This window comes from Miniopterus schreibersii (assembly GCF_964146895.1).
Source record: "Miniopterus schreibersii genome assembly, chromosome: 2".
In the NCBI taxonomy this organism is placed as follows: Eukaryota; Metazoa; Chordata; class Mammalia; order Chiroptera; family Miniopteridae; genus Miniopterus; species Miniopterus schreibersii.
Window position 1 is genome coordinate 27,175,976 of NC_138102.1, and position 17,893 is coordinate 27,193,868.

Sequence of the window (17,893 nt, forward strand, 5' to 3'; positions counted from 1 at the left end):
GCGCCCTCTTCCGGTCCTGCACCTGGACCTCGCACACGCGGCCCACCTGGCCCCACGCGCGGCCTCCTCTTCTCGGTACCTGGTCCGCATCCTCCGACTGGGCCCACCTGGCCCAGCCCCCGCGCAGCCACCTCCTCCCGGCGCCCGGTGCCCATCCACAGACTCGGCCCACCTGGCCCGGCCCACGCGCGCCCTCCAGACACCTGGTGCTGCACTTCAGACGCAGCCCCTGGGACGCAGCCCGCCAGGCCCGGAGCAGCCCGGGTGAGCTCGGCCTCGGTGGCTTGAGCAGCCCCAACGGGCTGGGAAGAACCTTGTGTTTCTTCAGTTCTTCCCCGCCCGGGACTCGGGGGAGAGTGGAGTTTGCATTCTAATGCATGGTTTAAAATAATTTGCAACATAAATTATGCAGGTTGGAATTACAGCGCAATGTTTCTTTTCCCAAATACAGACCATGTGCTTCATGAACGATTAACCAAAATAGCCTGGGGAGAAATAGTGGCGAATGCAGCCTCCACCACAGGTGAAGAGCAGCGAGGCGGGCTCCTGCGGACTGCCTGATCCTTGGTCCTAGGTAGAACTGTGAGGGCCACCAGGCACACATGTAAGTAATTACTGACAGTCTCCCAAGGCAAGAAACATGAAGGAAACCAGGAACAGCACCAGTTACACAAAACAGTCAAGGGAGAAGCCAGAGACATCAGAAGAGCTTTTTGTTGTGGTGTTCTGAACTGTATATGAAGACTTTAAGTTTTGGTAGTTACACTAAATCATCATCCAAATTTCTAGCATTTTTTGAGGACACTCAAGGCCTTTTTGTACTGTCTTCTAGGGGGAAATCAGGACATCCCATTAGGTATCTCTGTGGTTTCAACTCAAAGTGCTCAGGTCTTTTACAATTACAAATCAAAACAAAACCAGCACACTGCGAGGTGTGAAATGAAAGGAAATGAGATTTTTCTTCCCCTACAATTTAAAAATTCTTTGAAGAAAGTGCCAATATATTTCCCTCCAAAATGAACATTTGTTTTTGTAGACTGTAGAATAGAACAGCAAAATCAAAGCTCCCTCTTAATTCATTTTGCTCCTCTCCCTAAAAGAATTTTGAAAATCTATGTACCAAATGTGTAGTTAACATCCAAAGTCTTCTTAATGTTAAATAGTTGCAAAGTATTAATTTCTGACACCCTGATGACATTTTAAAACTAAACAAACATTTTTAAAAAACATCCAATAGAAAATACAATAGCTATAATACCCATTCTCCATCTAGAAAAAAACTTACGCACATGTTTTTCTTTAAAAGTCAAAAATTTCACATTAATTTCTTTCTCCTTTAATTCATTTCCTTTCCACTTCCCCCACAAAAATTGTATTCTAAAGTGATATATATTGCCCTAGCCGGTTTGGCTCAGTGGTTACAGCATCCACCTGCGGACTGAAGGGTCTTGGGTTTGATTCTAGCCAAGGGCACATACCTTGGTTGCAGGCTTGATTCCCGGCCCTGGTTGGGGCAAGTGCAGGAGGCATGTGTCTCTCTCACATTGATGTTTCTCTTTCTCTCTCTCTCCCTTCCACTCTCTCTGAAAAGCAATGGAAAAAATATCCTCAGATGAAGATTTAAAAATCAAACAAAAATAAAGTGATACATATTTATGCTTGAAAATGTTACTGATCACAGTTTTTGCAAGAGACCCATACAAATACAGTTAATCCTCATTCACTAATTCTTTATTTGCAACTTGGCCTACTAGATAAAATGTATGTGTAACCCCAAAATCAGTACCTATGATACTTTCTCAGTCATTTATGGACGTGTGCATAACAGCAAAAAATTTGAATTACTTTATGCACACATTCCCAGCTGAACAAGGCCATGCTCTGCACCATCTTGTTTTAACTCATAATATAAGCAGATGTCCTTTCCACAGTCTACTAGTGTCACATTTTTCACATTTTTGTGCTTTATGTTGATTTTACTGTTTTAAATGGCCCCCAAACATAGTAGTACTAAAGCACTGCCTACTGTTCCTACTCGCATGAAGTCTGTAATGTGCCGTACAGAGAAAATACTTGTTAGATAAGCTTCATTCAGGCCTGAGTTATAGTACTGTTGGCTGTGAATTCAATGTTAATGAATCAACAGTAGGTTATATCCATGAAAAGGAAGAGGAGATTCACTAACCTGTATATGAGGCTGCTCTGGAAAGTGCTAAATTAACATCCATAGTGCATGATGCAGCTATGGAAAAGATGGAAAAGCAGCTAAATTTGTGGATTCATGAGATGACAACCAATAAAAAGAGTGTAGTGGATAGTGTTGTTGTGAGGCTAAAGGACAAAGAAATATACAATCATGTTACCCAGGATCAAGAAAATGTTAAACCTTTCTCAGCTAGTGCAGGCTGGCTCACAAAAGGTGATACCACATGAAAAATATTAAATTTGCAAGCAAAGCAGGTCCTTCAGATCAGAAGGCTGCAGAAGAATTTTCAAAATATCTGCTGAGCATTATACATGAAAAGGGAGGTTTTCAATGCTGATGAGACAGGCTTGTTTTATAAAAATGTTGGGAAACGAACCTATGTAATACAAATGGCTTCCAAAGCCCCTGGCTTTAAATCATGCAAACACCCGGCAATCTTGCTATTATGTGCCAATGCCAGGGGCGACTTTAAGTGCAAACCCCTAATGGTACACAGCACAAAACCCACAAGCACTGGCAAAGAAAAAACTTGAACCATATGCCAGTCAGTTCATTGGAGGTGAAACAAAAAAGCATGGATGGAGTCTGAAATATTTTGGGATTGGTTCCACAACTGCTTCATCCCAGAAGCTGAATGCTATCTCCATGGCAAAAACTTTGCCTTCAGGGTTTTGTTAATTTTGGATAATGCTCCAGTTTATTGTCATGAAGAATTCTAAAATGCCCACCCCGACACAGAATTTCTCTTCATGCCCTCAAATACTGCATCTCTCATCCATTCCCTTACTTAGGGCACAATAAAAGCTCTCAAGGCTCACAATACCAGGGAGCTTTATAGCAGTGTTTTTGAGGTTCTTGATGCCAATGAGGAGACCACCATAATGGACTACTGGAAGTCCATCACTACTCACAATGTTATTGATTATATTAGGACAGCATCAAGCAAGCTACTATCAATAACTGTTGGGAAGCCCAGCCGGGCATGGCTCAGCAGTTGAGCATCGACCTAGGATCCAGGAGATCGCAGTTCGATTCCCAGTAAAGGCACATGCCCAGGTTGCAGGTTCAATCCCCATTCAAGGGCTTGCAGGAGGCAGCCAATCAATCATGACCCTCTCATCATTGATGTATCTCTCTCTCTCTTTTTCTCTCTCTTTCCCCCTCATCTCTCTGAAATCAACAAAGACGTATTTAAAAATTAAAATTAAAAAAAAATAACTGTTGGGGAAATGTTAGGCCAGACTGCATGAAAACTTTTGAAGGCTTTGAAGGTGTTACAGAAAATGTAAAGTGCAGTGTCAAAAGCATAATGCATATTGCACAGCAAATAAGTGGAGAAGGTTTCAATGACTTGAATGAAAAAGATGTGGAGGAAATCTTGAAAAAAAAATAGAACCCACCAACAGAGACCTGGAAGAAATAGTAAAACATGGCACTGGATTCAGCAATGATGAGGATGGTGATAAAAGTCAGCCTAAAACTCCAAGAATCATCCCTCTCACAGCAGCCAAAATAGCAGAATGAAATTCTGCTCTGGAAAAAATTTTCAATGACATGGAAGAATGTGACCCTATGCTTGAACACGGCCTCACATTTAAGCCCCTAAAGTCCACTGCATTTGTCCCTTCTGCCAAGACACTTAAAGATTTGAGGTGAAAAGCCAAGCAGACAGGGCTGAAGCAAATTTTCAATCCAGTTTGGGAGGGACTGTTGCTGATACCATCAAGTTGTGGAAACCAAACTGAGGTAGAACTGCCAGATCTCACATCCTACCCTCATGGATGCCTTTCCTGTCTGCCAAGTAAGTTCCCCCACTCTCCCTCCGTTTTCATTGGGCAAGTCAAGGTCAAGAGGTTTAACCCACTGTGTACTGCCCCATCACACATCCCACATCTCCATCAACAGCAAGGTTTTAGTTAATGTGTTCATAAAATTTTAAATGTTTAAACTTTGCTTAATGCTTTTTTCAGGGCTTTCTTGCATTACTATACTATACAGCACACATATTTACTGTGTGTGTGTATGTGAGCACTGTATATGTGTACTGTGTATTACTGAGCAAGAAAGTTAAACTAGGACCATTACAGTAGACTATGTTATATAATGCTGTGACTGAAATAGTGTTTTATTGTAAAGAAATACTGCATGTCATTATTTGTAAGAAATATCTGTCATTAAATAGAAATATAACTAAAACAAGATTATTTATTGATTGGTTGATGAAATGTTGGGACCAGAGTCTCAAAGAAACTAACCCTGTATTTTCCCAGGAACAATGGCTCAGTAGTTACTAATTTAGTATTTGCAGTGACTCTGCAGAAATAACTACCACAAGTAATAAGAATTGACTCTAAGATTATTTAGCCATAAAGATCTAATTGTTACTTTTCTTCTAAATTGAGTTAACACAACTATGATGATTACACAAACAATGGAAACATTATAGTTTTTAATGAAAATTATTAAATATAAAATACAAATTTTTATTTGGGCATGTATATCTTAATGAGATGTATAAGGGTTTTTTAATTAGTTCATTTATCCATGAATGACTATTACATATTGCTAGAAAGCGATATGGTCCAGCATCAGTTCTATTCCTATCTTGGGGTTTTTTTAATTCCAATACTGAGTAACCTTTTTTGTAAAAGTAAGTACAGGTTTCCCCCACTTTTCAAAAATTTGCTTTACACTACTTTGCTTTACGAAACACCTACCTTAGTACCTGTTTTTACTAACTGAAAGAAATCCCAAGAGGGTTTTCGCTTTTACAAAAAGAAGCAAAAATATCATCAGCATTTGTTCTGTAGCAAGCTCTTGTACAAGCAGCTCGCACCCAGAGCAGCAAGAGTGGAAATGCCAAGCTCCTTCCCTGGAACTACACTCAACATCTCAGCAGCATGCCACCATAGCTTTGAACTGTGTCTGTGAGCATCTGTGCTTTATCTTGATTTATTTTGTGCATCCATTAGCAAGATGTGTCCTAGGGTAATCATTTCTTCACTTGATGCATTTCAGCTGACCAAAGGTTTCACAGGAATGCTCTACTTTTGGACAGCAGAGGAAACTTGTATGTTGAAATGGAAGGAGTTTTATGATGTAACTTGATTCTTTGAAATCTGAGTTACACAGCCAAAGTCCAGATATAATCCATCATAAATTTTAAAAATTTTAAATCATCAGTTAACCATTTGATTAGGGTCCCCTGCAATTTTGTGAAAGCTAAGAAGTAGAAATCCCTAAATTTATTCATTTCTCAACACCATGGATATTTCTAATTGTTCCTTTGTTACAAGGCCTGGAGGTTTTCTGTGTTACAGCAGTGTACCTCAGGAAAGACAACAAATGGGTGAATGGTCTGCCCTTTTATGTGCAGTGGGAGAAAGGCCATTGTGAAAGGGGAGGTGGGACAGCTGAACCAGCATGATGCCCTCCTTGATCATAGGCTAGTCAATTTTAGGTAAGTGATTATGCAAGTTGATCTAGAAATGGATTGCCTTAAACTGTCCTATGCCTTCAAAAGTCATCATGTACATAGGTACATGCAGCTAGCTAGTTCAATGAACACTGTACCTCAAAACAACATACCTGTTTGGAAAACTGTAATGTAAAATAAAAAACTCAAAACTTCACAGTAAATCGTCCTTGACTTTGTAACATACATGCTGACCTTCGACAAGTAACTGACCCCTCTGGGTCCATGCCCTGATCCCCAGTTTAAGGCTGGCATGTTAGCCTTTCTCACAGAGCTGCTGGGAGGACCAAATGAATAATAAATTAAGTCACAATGTTGGGCAGAGACTCCATGCCAGCTCATGTCATAAGCACAGTGAATGAGAAAAAGAGGGAGGCAAGGTCCCTGCCCTCAGTGAGGCAGGGAAGAACTGCACACAACATGGCAAATACAACCACAAAGATGTGCACTTAGCACCGTGGAAGCACAAAGAAAAGAAATTCTAGAGACATAGGGCAAGGGCAGAGGCTTACCCAACCCAAAAGGTGACATCGAAGTTGGGGCTAAAATGGTGAAGAGGCAGATGGCAACTGCATTTTCAAAGGTGTGACATTCAAGAAGTCCATGGTGTTTTAAAGGGTGGTGAGCAATTAAGGGCAACTGAGATCATGGGTGAAACTACAGGAGGAAAAAAATACATGTGGGATACGACAGTACAAAAGAAGATATTTAAAACTCCCCCTTATTTCGCTAAAGAAGCTATATGAACAGTAAGTGAGCACATGAAAAAGGTGTTCAACATCATTAGTCATCAGGGAAATGCAAATTAAAACCACAGATAACACTACACACCCACCAGAATGAATAAGATGGAAAAGGCTGACAATATCAAGTGTTGGCAAGGAAGGAGAGCAACTGGAATCCCCATACATGACTGGTGGGAATATAAAATGGTACATTTGGAAAACTGCAAATTTCCTGCAAAGTGAAACATACCTACTAAGCCCCAGCAATTCCTCTCCTAGGTATTTACCCAAGAGAGATGAAAACGTGTCCACAAGAAAGCATATACAAGAACATTCATAGCTTTATTTGTAATCACCAAAAGTGGTCTCTCCTCAGTGCACTCTCCATGGTATTTAGAGAAGAACTCGCCTCAAATGATCAACAACTGCCCCGTTCACTTTCCAGAAATCCTGTCCCAAGTTCTCCACTAATAAACTCTAGGCTTTTCCATCAAGAACTCTAATCAGGCAGAGGAATAGGCAGTCCCAAAATCATTGTAATTGTCCTTTCAAATATGGCTTTTGTACTTAATATTTGATAAAGGGTGTGTCTAATGTTGAAAATTTGCTACAAACTAAATCATGAAGCAATATAAGGTCGGACTTCAGAGACCTCCACAGCTGTCCAATTTCCTTCCACCCTCAGTCCACACAAAGTGCCAACTAAGGCAACTGCCTTCTCTCTGACTCTGAAAGTGTTTAGAGAGCCTGAGGGTAGAGAGAGAAAGTGCATGAGAAAGAGAACTGGCAGTTCTCTGAGGTTACAAGTTCGGTGTTACCACAACAACTAAGATCAAGAGTATAGAAAACTTATAACACAGCTTATACTATCTGGGAAACACTTAACTCCCCAGGACCCTAGTTCTCAGAGATTCTGATTCAGAAGGTCTCACAGCCCAGAAGTCTCGTGTGTGTGTGTGTGTGTGTGTGTGTGTGTGTGTGTGTGTGTGTGTGTGTGTGTGTGTAACCACCGATACGGTATAACTCACTGTTTCTCAAATGGACACACACATCAGATCACCAGGAGTAATATTACTAGGACTTGCCACAGAGTTTGAACATTAGGTTTGGGGTGGAACCCAACAATTTGGATTTCTGACAATGTCCCAAAGATGCTGATGGTACTTAGGAAACCAGTGGTATAAGTAGACTGTGCTATTCAAGAAATGTTCCGTTTTGCCCTAGGCAGGTTTTGCTCAGTGGTTAGAGCACTGACCTGTGGACGGAAGGGTCCCAGGTTCGATTCTGGCCAAGGGCATGTACCTCCGTTGCAGGCTTGATCCCCGGGTACGTGTGGGAGGCAACCAATCGATGTCTCTCTCTCACACCGATGTTTCTCTCTCCCTCCCACTCTCCGGAAAGCAATGGAAACAATATCCTCAGGTGAGGATTAAAAAAAAAAAAAAATTGTTCCATTTTTCCCCCCATTGGAAAAACAAATCCCCAAATACAGAACAAAAGTCTCCCCACGTCTCTGCCATTAACAACAGTCTCATCATCCCAACTACAAAGAGTCACTTCCTCTGAGCACCTAGTTCTGTCAGCAGCCCCCACCACATAGCGGGCCCTTCTGGGCATGCCTTATCTTACCCTGTTAGACATAAACTCCCTAAGTGCAGGCGCCCATAGCATCTCCTTCTGCTAAACAGTCAGCAAGTATAACTAAATGACCTACCCACTTAGGTCACTGAATTCACTAATCACAGAGACTTGAGAGAGCCTTAGTGCAGAAAGGGTCTATATTCAAGGCAGATCTGTTCTTCTGCAGATGAAGACACAGGGACTTAGGATAGATGACCTCCCCAAAATTATGCAGCTTGGCACTTCATCAACCTGCTCTGTGCTCCAGGATGCTGACCTATGAGGACTGTAGCAACTGGCTCCCTCACCAGCACACTGGCTTCTGGTGGGATTCAGCCAATTGGTGGCCCTCGTAGGAACCAGGCCAGCGGCCGCTCTGCTGAGCAACTGCCTGACACAGCCACAGTGATGTGCTGGAGCTGCTCACAGAGCTGGCTATATGCTTCCCACCCCAACTCTGCATTCAGTAACGTCACCTTGGGAACTTGGAATCAGGCACAGTAGAAGTGTTTACACCGCAGAAACTGGCAAACATGACAAATCAGGGATCCTCACCACAGGGAGCCTGTTGGTAAGCCTTTACCAACAAACTACTGGCTGTATTCCTCAACTGAAGACCACAGCTCCTGTCAGGAGCCTTCTGTGGCTAGAACTCTCACTGGCTCCAGGGACCCACTCCTCACACTTTCCCCTTCAGGCCCAGGCAAAGCAGTGGCTTCCCAGGACAATTCCACATCATCACAGGGTGTCCTTATTCCCGCCCCCGCTTTGTGAATAGCCTCGTCATTAAACTCTCCCAACCACCTCTGTTTAGCATGCTGTTTTCTGCTGGGGCCCAAACCTAGTGAGCTTCCTGGTGGTACAGTTAAAAATAGAACACAGGGTCACAGCAGAAGATGGTACATAATTTAGAGAAAGGATTAAGTAAATTATAGTACTTCCACAAAACAGAGCATTACCCACCACACGGCCTTTTAAGAAGAGGCAGTTTTACATACTGATATGTTACAATATCCTAGTTACAGTAAGTAGGGGAAAGGAACAGGGAAGAGTATATATAATATGCTACCTTTTGTGTTTAAAAAAAAAAAAAGGAAAAGACAAGAAGATGTGTGTGGGTGTTCAGAAATGCATGGAATAGCTCTGGAAGCACATGTCAGATACTTTTAACAAGGGTTTCTTGCCTCCGGGGAAAGAAAATGGGGTCTAGAGGACAGGGGAAGAAGTAAACTTGCTCTTTATTTTTTTGTACCCCTTCAATTTTGTACCACATGCAAGTATTATTAAGTAAATATGTTTTAAAAAGAAGAACACTCCAATCTAATGTTCTCCTCAAGCCAAGTGCCTTCTCAGTCCTTAGCAAGCTGGCTGTCAGTGTTGGGGTGCTTGTAGGGACAATCTCCACCACTCCAGGCCACGTTGCAATGCCTTTTAAAAACCTTGAGCTTATCTTCTAAAAGTCTAATTAGCACTTACTGATTCATCTAATTTTTAATTACCTGGGAACCACTGCTTTATTCTAATTAGACTGAGGCTCTCTCCTGGTCAGGAATTGAGCTCTTCCATAGCACTCTGTGTTCATTCAACAGTTAGTGCTGTTCAATGGGGTGAAAATGTAGGTCAATAGCGCTCACTTGGCAGTCTATTGGGCAGCCCTTCCTCCAAATCTATTGGGAAACAAATGAAGCACCCAGCAGAAATTTCAAGAATTCTGTTGCTAAATATCTCCCCAAAATGCACAGGCTAGGATTACAAGTAGTTTACCGAAAGAAACTTAAGCTTTTAATAAAGTATATTTTTCCTTTGCTCCCTTTCTCCAACTTATCCCAAAGCCCAATGCTGCAATCATCTGGGGAAAAATAAACCGTGTCCCATCAGTGTGGAACTAGCCAAATTACAAAGGGGAATAAGAAATACGAATGTACAAAATCTTCAGTTCTCAAACTAAATTCAGATAACCAAGCAAGACTACACAGCTTAAATTAACTCATGTGTCCCCTGAGGTTTGGTTCCCACAAACTCCAAAAGCACATTTTAAGTCCTTCAGAAATGGTCACAACCATCCAAATTCATACCATTGCCAAAAATGGACTTTTTAAATGTAAGCATAAAATATGCATCAGACAACCTAGAATAAACTTCTCCACTAAAGTTATATTTGCTCCCCCAATAATGTTATATGGAAACAGGCGGGTGTGTATTAATCAAGCGAGTGCGCTCTGGCAAACAGCACAGACCCTGTCTGGCTGTGATCCGGACACCAGGGAAGCAGAAGTGCAGGGGATGGGCCGTTGTTAATGTCTCGTTACGTTCCTTAAGCAGATGCCATTTCTTATGCCTTTGAAGGATCTTGATACAAGAAAATAGAAGAGTACAAATTCATAAGACAACTCAAATTGGGCCTGTGGTCAGAGATTTTTCTTACCTGAAGTTGTCACCTGTTCATATGGACTAAATATCTTTTTTCCTCTCATTCTCATGCTTGTGCCTAATGAAAATAGCCCACATATTATGGCAGAGCATTCTGTAAATCTGAGCCACTGCTTACTTTCTTCTTAAGCTCCACTCCTATGCTGTTTCTGACCCTTTGACATCCATTTCCTCTCCTGCTGAACACATTTCAGGATGGTTGGTGGTATCTTCTTGTAGTCCACTGGTGGAAAAGCCTGTGGAGAAGGCTTGTGGTCTGGTGGGAAGGTGCTAAACTATCTAAAGCAGGAGCTGCTGTGTATTCTTATAGCATCAACATGGCAAGTAGGGCTGAGAGCCCTCTGCGAGGGAACAAATGCCTATACTCTGCTCTCTGAATGGGACGCCGGTGGTGACTTGGTCTCATGGGTCCCTCAACCTGATGATCTTACCTTTGATCAAGACACCTCAGGTTAAAATGTGAACTCCTGCCCTAAAGCCACTGAGTATATTCCACTGTTTAAATGTGTGTTTTCTGATATCTCAGAGGGTTTTGTGCCTGCCCTGCCAATCCCAATTTGTTTTACCCTAGCTATCCATGCTTGCTTTTCACGCCCCCACCCAATGCCCTTCCCACACACAATGAAACTGCAGGGCCACAGTGGGACACAGAGCAGCACATTGCCTTGTGCATGACCCTCCTACCTGGGAAGCTGCATTTAAGGAAAGTTAGAGCCTCAGAGCCGGAAGATTGGACATTGACCCCTAGGAAAAAATTCCATTTTAATCCACATGATAGCGCGTGGGAGGTTTGAAGGCATGCAAAGAGGGCTGGCTGACTTTGGAGAGAGACTGGGGAGCAAAAGGGAGCCTTCGTTTGAGGAAGAAACCTGAATGAGGAGAGAGAAAACAGCTGAGGACAGTCACTGGCGAGCCTGCCTCTATAAATAGCAGCCGAGACCCTCCCTAGAGGGAAAGGCAAGGGAAAGGAGCCGCCACAGCCTGGAATACTCATGCTGTAAAAGCCTCTTCATGAAAGAACTCAGCAGCCAATTGAGACTTTCATCATAACTGTAATGAAAAGGTGATAAAAAGGGCATTATCTCTCAAAACTCTTTAAGTATCAGCAGAGTATGGGATAAAACAAATAGGGCTGTAGCTGTGAAGATGTGTAGCTGTCCGTATTTGGGAAATATGTTTTCAAAAATCACTTAGAAAAACCGACCTTCATTACTTAAAGAGAAGGCTGCCAGTGTATACTCAGGAATTATATTTCTTCCATATTACTATAACTGGAATATCTCACTTCATATTTATAATTTGCCTGTCATATCACTCCTGCGCTCAAAACCCTCAAAAGGGCCCCATTTCACTCAGCAAAAGTCAAAGTCCTTTAAGAGAATGAAAAGACAAGCCACAGACTGGGAGAAGGTATTTGCAAAACACACATCCAATCAAGGACTTGTATCCGAAACATACAAAGAACTCCTAAAACTCAACAATAAGAAAACAAACAACCCCATTCAAAAGTGAGCAAAAGACCTGAACAGACACCTCACCAAAGAAGATATACAGATGGCAACTAAGCACATGAAAAGGTGCTCCACATTTTATGTCATCAGGGAAATGCAAATTAAAACAATGGGATACCACTACGCACCATTAGAATGACACCAGTCCAACACTGACAACACCAATGCTGGTGAGGATGTGGGCCAGCTGGAACTCTCATTCGTTGTTGATGGGAATGCAAAATGGTGCAGCCACTTTGGAAGACAGTTTAGCTGTTTCTCACACAACTAAACATCCTCTCACCATATGATCCAGCAATCACACTCCTTGGATAAATTTGCTTTACCAAAATGAGTTGAAAACTTATGTCCATGCAAAAACCTGCACACAGATGTTTACAGCAGCTTTATTCATAAGTGCCAAAACCTGGAAGTAATCAAGATGTGTTCCATAGGTTAATGGATAAACTGTGGTGCATCCAGACAACAGAAGACCATTCAGTGCTAAAAAGAAATGAGCTATTAAGCCACAAAAAGACATGGATGAACTTCAACTACATATTACTAAATGAAAAAGCCAACCTGAAAATGCTATATGCTACATGATTCCAATTCTATGACATTCTGGATAAGACAAAAACTATGGAGGCAATAAAAAGATCAGGGGTTGGCAGAGCTCAGGAGGAGTGTGGGATGATCAGGCAGAGCACAGAGGATTTGGGGGGCAGTGAGCCTATCCTGTATGATGCTGTAAGGGTTAACCCATGTCGTTATGCATTTGTCCAAACCCACAGAACATACAACACAAGGTACACTATGGACTTTAGTTAATAACATATCAATATGGGTTCATCAGTTATAACAAGAGTACCACACTAATGCAAAATAGTAACAGGGTAAAGTTTGGGGGTGGAGAAGGGGTATATGGGAATTCTCTGTATGTTCTTCTCAGTTTTCTGGAAACCTAAAACTTCTCTAAACAATAATGTCTTAATTTTTTTTTTTAAGTCAAAGTCCTTATGATGGCTGAGCAGGGCTGCCCCCTTGTTCCCTCTGTGACCTCATCAATCAGCTACTATCAGTTCCCCCACTCACGCTGGCCTCTGCTGTCCCAGACTTTCCCGGCTGGCTCCTACCTCATGACCTTTGCACAGGCACCCCCTCTGCCTGAAATCCTCCTCTCCCAGTCAAGTCACGCCTTTCCTCCCATTCAGAAAGTCTTTGTTCTAATGTCACTTCTGTTGTAAAACTGCAACATCGCCCTGATTGCTGGTCTTCCCCAACCTCCTCACTGTCCCCTGTTTCTCTCCATAACACTTATCACTGTCTAACATACAATGTAACCTACTTATATACTATGTATGTTTACAGGACATCTCCCTGCGCTATGAAATATACGCTCCATATGCAAGTATTTGGTTTATATCTGGTGCTATATCTCACACCTGGCATATACTAGCACTTATTATTTGTTCAGTGAATTAATGAATTCATTAAGGACCTACACCTACAACACTAATTAATGACCATAAATTACTTGATTATAGTTACCGAAAGTGAAGTTGAGTGATAACGACATAGCACCTAGAACCAAAAGGAATATAATTGGTTTAATATGAGAATTGAATATTAGAAACAGGAACTATCCTGCACAAAAACTTGGACATATAATCACCACAGGCAAAATGATACAGAGAAAAGATGCTCTTGGGTTTTACCGTGAACCCTCAGTCCCTTTCTGTCGTGACTGACAGATGCATCTTATTACCACGGGCTCTGCCTGAGGCCGGCTGGCTGCCCGGCTGCTGCCCAGCTCTCTCAGCGCTGCCCACACGCGGTGTCCAGGGCTCCGTTTTCTCTCTGTGTGTATCAGGGCATCGGTTCGCCCTGTGCTGTCAAGAGCCAGCACTCTGGTTTCAGCTCTCATCTCTCTATCACTAAGGAAAATCGCTGGCTCTAAGCTGGTTTCCCCCTAACCAGCTGCTCTGCTCCCTCAGGCCTCCTGGAGCTCCTGCTGGCCAACACTGTATGCAGCCGTCCCCGGGCCTGCATGTTTAATAAGGTGGCCTTCTGTTTCCTAAGTTTCACAAAGGGGCTGAAACAAACGGATGAAGACCTCAGGTGATTCTGACATTTCAGAGGTGAGAGCCAGACGGAGACCCGGAACACCAAGGAGAGGGAAGGGAAAAAGTTAAGGGCAACGACCAAACTGCAGTTACGCTATTTTTGTTACTGTGTTGTCATCTGTTTTGTCTCACGATGGCCTCAGGGAGAGTGTGCACCTCTCCTCGTTTTCCTTCAGGCTGATTTCTCCCTGTTCAGACTGAGCAAATTCCAGCAATGGGTCCTCAGGTTCACTGGCTCTAACTTCTGTCACCTCTACTTTTGAGCTCATCCAGAGTTTTTTGTTTTGTTTTTTTGGAAATGTTTTTATTGATTTGAGAGAAAGAGGAAGGGGGGTGGAGAGAGAAACATCAATCGGCTGCTTCCCATACGCACCCCAACCAGGGATTGAACCCACAACTTAGGTATGTGTCCTGATGGGAATCGAACCTGCAACCTTTTGGTGCACAGGATGACACTCCAACTAACTGAGCCACCTGGCCAGGGCCCATCCACTGAGTTTTATTTCAGTTATTCTATTTTTCAGTTCTATCATTTCTATTTGTTTCTTTTTTATAAGACCTGTTTCTTTGCTGAGATGTTTCACGTTTTGAGAAAATTTGTATTGCTTTTTGAAGCCTCCTTAAAAACCCTTGTCAGGTCATTCCAACATCATTCTCTGGAAGAAGAAGCAGTCACTAAAGATCATCTCAGCGATGACATTTAGAAAAGCAATCATCTAGAAAAAGCAATCATCTAGAAAAGGAGTTTACTGTGACCAGGCTTGGGGTGGCGGAGGTTGTAAAAAATTGTCACCATTTTCTCCATATTTGGTAACAAAATGAATTCTTAATTGGCTACTGAATTGAAAAGCATAAACTGGAATGAAATCAAGGTGCTTGTCCTCAGTGTTGGTGGAAAGCTGGTGTGAGCCTCACAGATTCCTCCAGACTTTCAGAGAACAAGGAGTCCCCAGTTTAAGGGTCACAGACCCACCACCCCTTCGAAGCAGCATTAGAATGTATCCTACAGCTCAGCGAAACTCCGCCAACTAAAGAGCAGCAGAGCAGCTGCCAAGTTATGTTTTGACACAGCATTCCAGACTCCTCCTCCCAGAGGCAACTCCCTCACTCCACAACCCAGGATGGGTGATTTACTTTTCCCTTAAAAGCACTGTGTTAAAGGAGAACCCTTACCTAAAAGTGTCTCCATATCTCTGGGTAGCTTTTAGTGACTCACTGTCCTATTTAGCCACAGTTCTCCCAATTTTTTCAATATTTCAAGGATCTGTCCTTAAGTAACTCAATTTAATACATTCATCAAATCTCATACAAACCTCCTGAGCTGATCTCGTAATGGAGATTGGGTTTCTCTTCTGTTTTATACAAGAATTTTCTGGATGCACAGAGACAGGTGAGGAATCCCATTTTTCAGGTGTATTCTGAGTGTCCCTTCCAACCCAAGGCAGGACTTCTTTCCAACCTACCTCCACATGTAATGCTCCAGAAGTCCACGGGGCGGCAGCATGGGGTCTGCTCCGTCTTGAACTGAAAGGCTCTAGTTAGGAAACCTCTCAAGCCTGAGGGGGTAACCCAGGTAGGCAAGCAGCCAGTGCTCCCCCGTGGGAAAGCCCCCAGCCGGTCACAGCTCATTCTCCTGTCTTCCTAAAGGGCCACGCATGCATTCGGGCTGGTTAGGGCACTGCTGGGCTGATGAGTTCAGTGGGTGGTCCGTGGTTCTCAGATGCGGTCCCCTGGACCAGCAGCAGCAGCATGACCTGAGAACTTGCTAGAAATGCAAATCCTCCACCCTCACCCAAACCTACTGAATCAGGAACTCTGGGGTGCGGTCCAGCAGTCTGTATTTTCACAAGCCACCAGGTAAATGTACACACATAAATCTAAGACCCACACAACCAACCTAAAATCAAAGGTATAAAATGATGGAAAGCCCATCATTACTCGAAAACAACATGAAATGCATATACTACTAATTCTGATGTCAGTAATAGGGCTGACATTTTATATATAATGGACAAAAATTAATGTTGGGAAGCTATGCCACATCCAACTACAAGAGAAGGAAAACCAAACCAACCTAGAAATTTTCAGTCTGTAAGCTCTTCAATGAGTGTGTTTCTCACATTTCCTTCCCTCAACACCCTTACCCCTACTCCCAGTAACACTGGCCCCACCATCCCCTCAAAGGGAAAGGAATGGAAAAAGAACTGGTGGGCTCACATCTCCTACACATGGAGATAGAACTGAACAGTCCAATTTTATTGCTCTGAATTGGAAAAGTAACACCCGAAGTTAAACAGTGCTTTATTGTGGTTATTTAGGAACAATATTTCTAATAACCACCACTTGATTTACTTTTACTTCCCTTCATTTGTTATGATATAACAAATCATTAGCAAATTCCAGGCACATGTATATTCATAAAATTATAATACAAATAGTCGATTCAAACCTGCACTTTCTAAAAATTATATTTGCATCCTGATAATGCCTTATCATATGTCAGATCTGGGCTTTCAAATGTCAAGTGCAAAATAGAGATACAGCAAAGAGCAGTTAGTTTTCAGCAGTGTCACCAAGTTTACCTCAAAAGCCGTTTATTGTAAAATGAATCAAAGGAGGAAGATTAAACATCTGACATGAATACATTTAAGATAAGATGGAAATCTCAGAAGTGCTCAGAGTGGCAACTGTTTAGCCTCAACACAACATTCATTGGACTTAGACAAACATGTTAAAACATATAGGAAATGAAAGAAAAAAAATGTGATAGCTATACTTATCTCCCTGAAGCTACTGAAAGGAATACAGTTTAGTTCTAGAGTCTCCCTTATCAAGGAAAAAACAGCTGAAGATCAATTTCCTCTTAAAATTTTCAAGAAAGTTGATAAGCATCATAATGTCCTGCTCAGTCCCCTGCAGAATCACTAGGACTTCATACCCCTACATTCGACAGGCTCTCCATGGGCTCCCAGCCATCCAGCCACTCTCACCGAATCAACCTGCTCACACTCCATACTCTATTGCCAACATTTTCTACTCCCCTCAAACCTGAGCTCAAAACTCCCCCCACCATTTTAACAAACCTCCCTCACCCCCCCCTCTGTCCTGAACCCACCCTCGCCCTAACCGGGCGCCCACCCTCAGTACTTCACACAGGCGCCCTTGCTAAGGTCCCTAGTGACTGGGGAGACCACCCAGCCAGGCTTGCCCAGGACAGTCCAGTGTGTTCCTGTTGGCCTAGAACAATCAATAATAGTGGCCTCTTTCCCTCCAAGCTGGTTGCCAAAGCTTTTCTGGGTTTGGAAGCACTGTCTTGGCCACCCTCTTGCATTGGTCACCACCCTCTCCTCTGACTTAACCACCCTTCAACCAACGTCCTTGGCCTCTTCAGGCTCGTCAGCACTGCCTGCCATCAATTTCCAAGTTCCTCGAGGCTTTCTCCAGTTCCCACACTATAGTTTCCCCATGAGAAATCTCACCACTCCTACACTTCAGTCCACATCGCATATTCATGTTCCAGGTGGGTGTCCTCTCTGAGCTCCAATTCAACACACTCTGCAGTGAATCCACCCATGACCTTCTTGTAGCAAACCTAGGCCCCGCCCTGCCTGGCCCATATGTGTCCCTGCAGACTAATTACAGCCTACTCACATTAGAGCTCGGCTGAAGCACCACTTCTAGAGGAGAGCCTTCCCTAAAGCATCACCTGTCCCCATCGGCCAAGTGTAAGTCAGGTTCCTCTGCTACACACTTTTAGAAATCTGGTCCTTGCCTTCAGAGCACGTATCTCAATTTGTAAAACAGTTAAGTTCATAGAATTA

General features: G+C 42.9%; 1 protein-coding gene and 1 long non-coding RNA gene across 5 annotated transcripts in view; one reads left to right on the forward strand and one right to left on the reverse strand.

Annotated features, from left to right (window-relative positions):
* ARHGEF7 (Rho guanine nucleotide exchange factor 7) overlaps positions 1 to 17,893 on the reverse strand; it is a 123,917-nt gene that overhangs the window by 94,586 nt on the left and 11,438 nt on the right. The gene's annotated exons all lie outside the window — the stretch shown is intronic.
* LOC308553434 lies at positions 3 to 5,842 on the forward strand. The gene is made up of 3 exons (XR_013998247.1): positions 3 to 264; positions 452 to 604; positions 3,392 to 5,842. It is a non-coding gene; the product is annotated as an uncharacterized lncRNA (long non-coding RNA).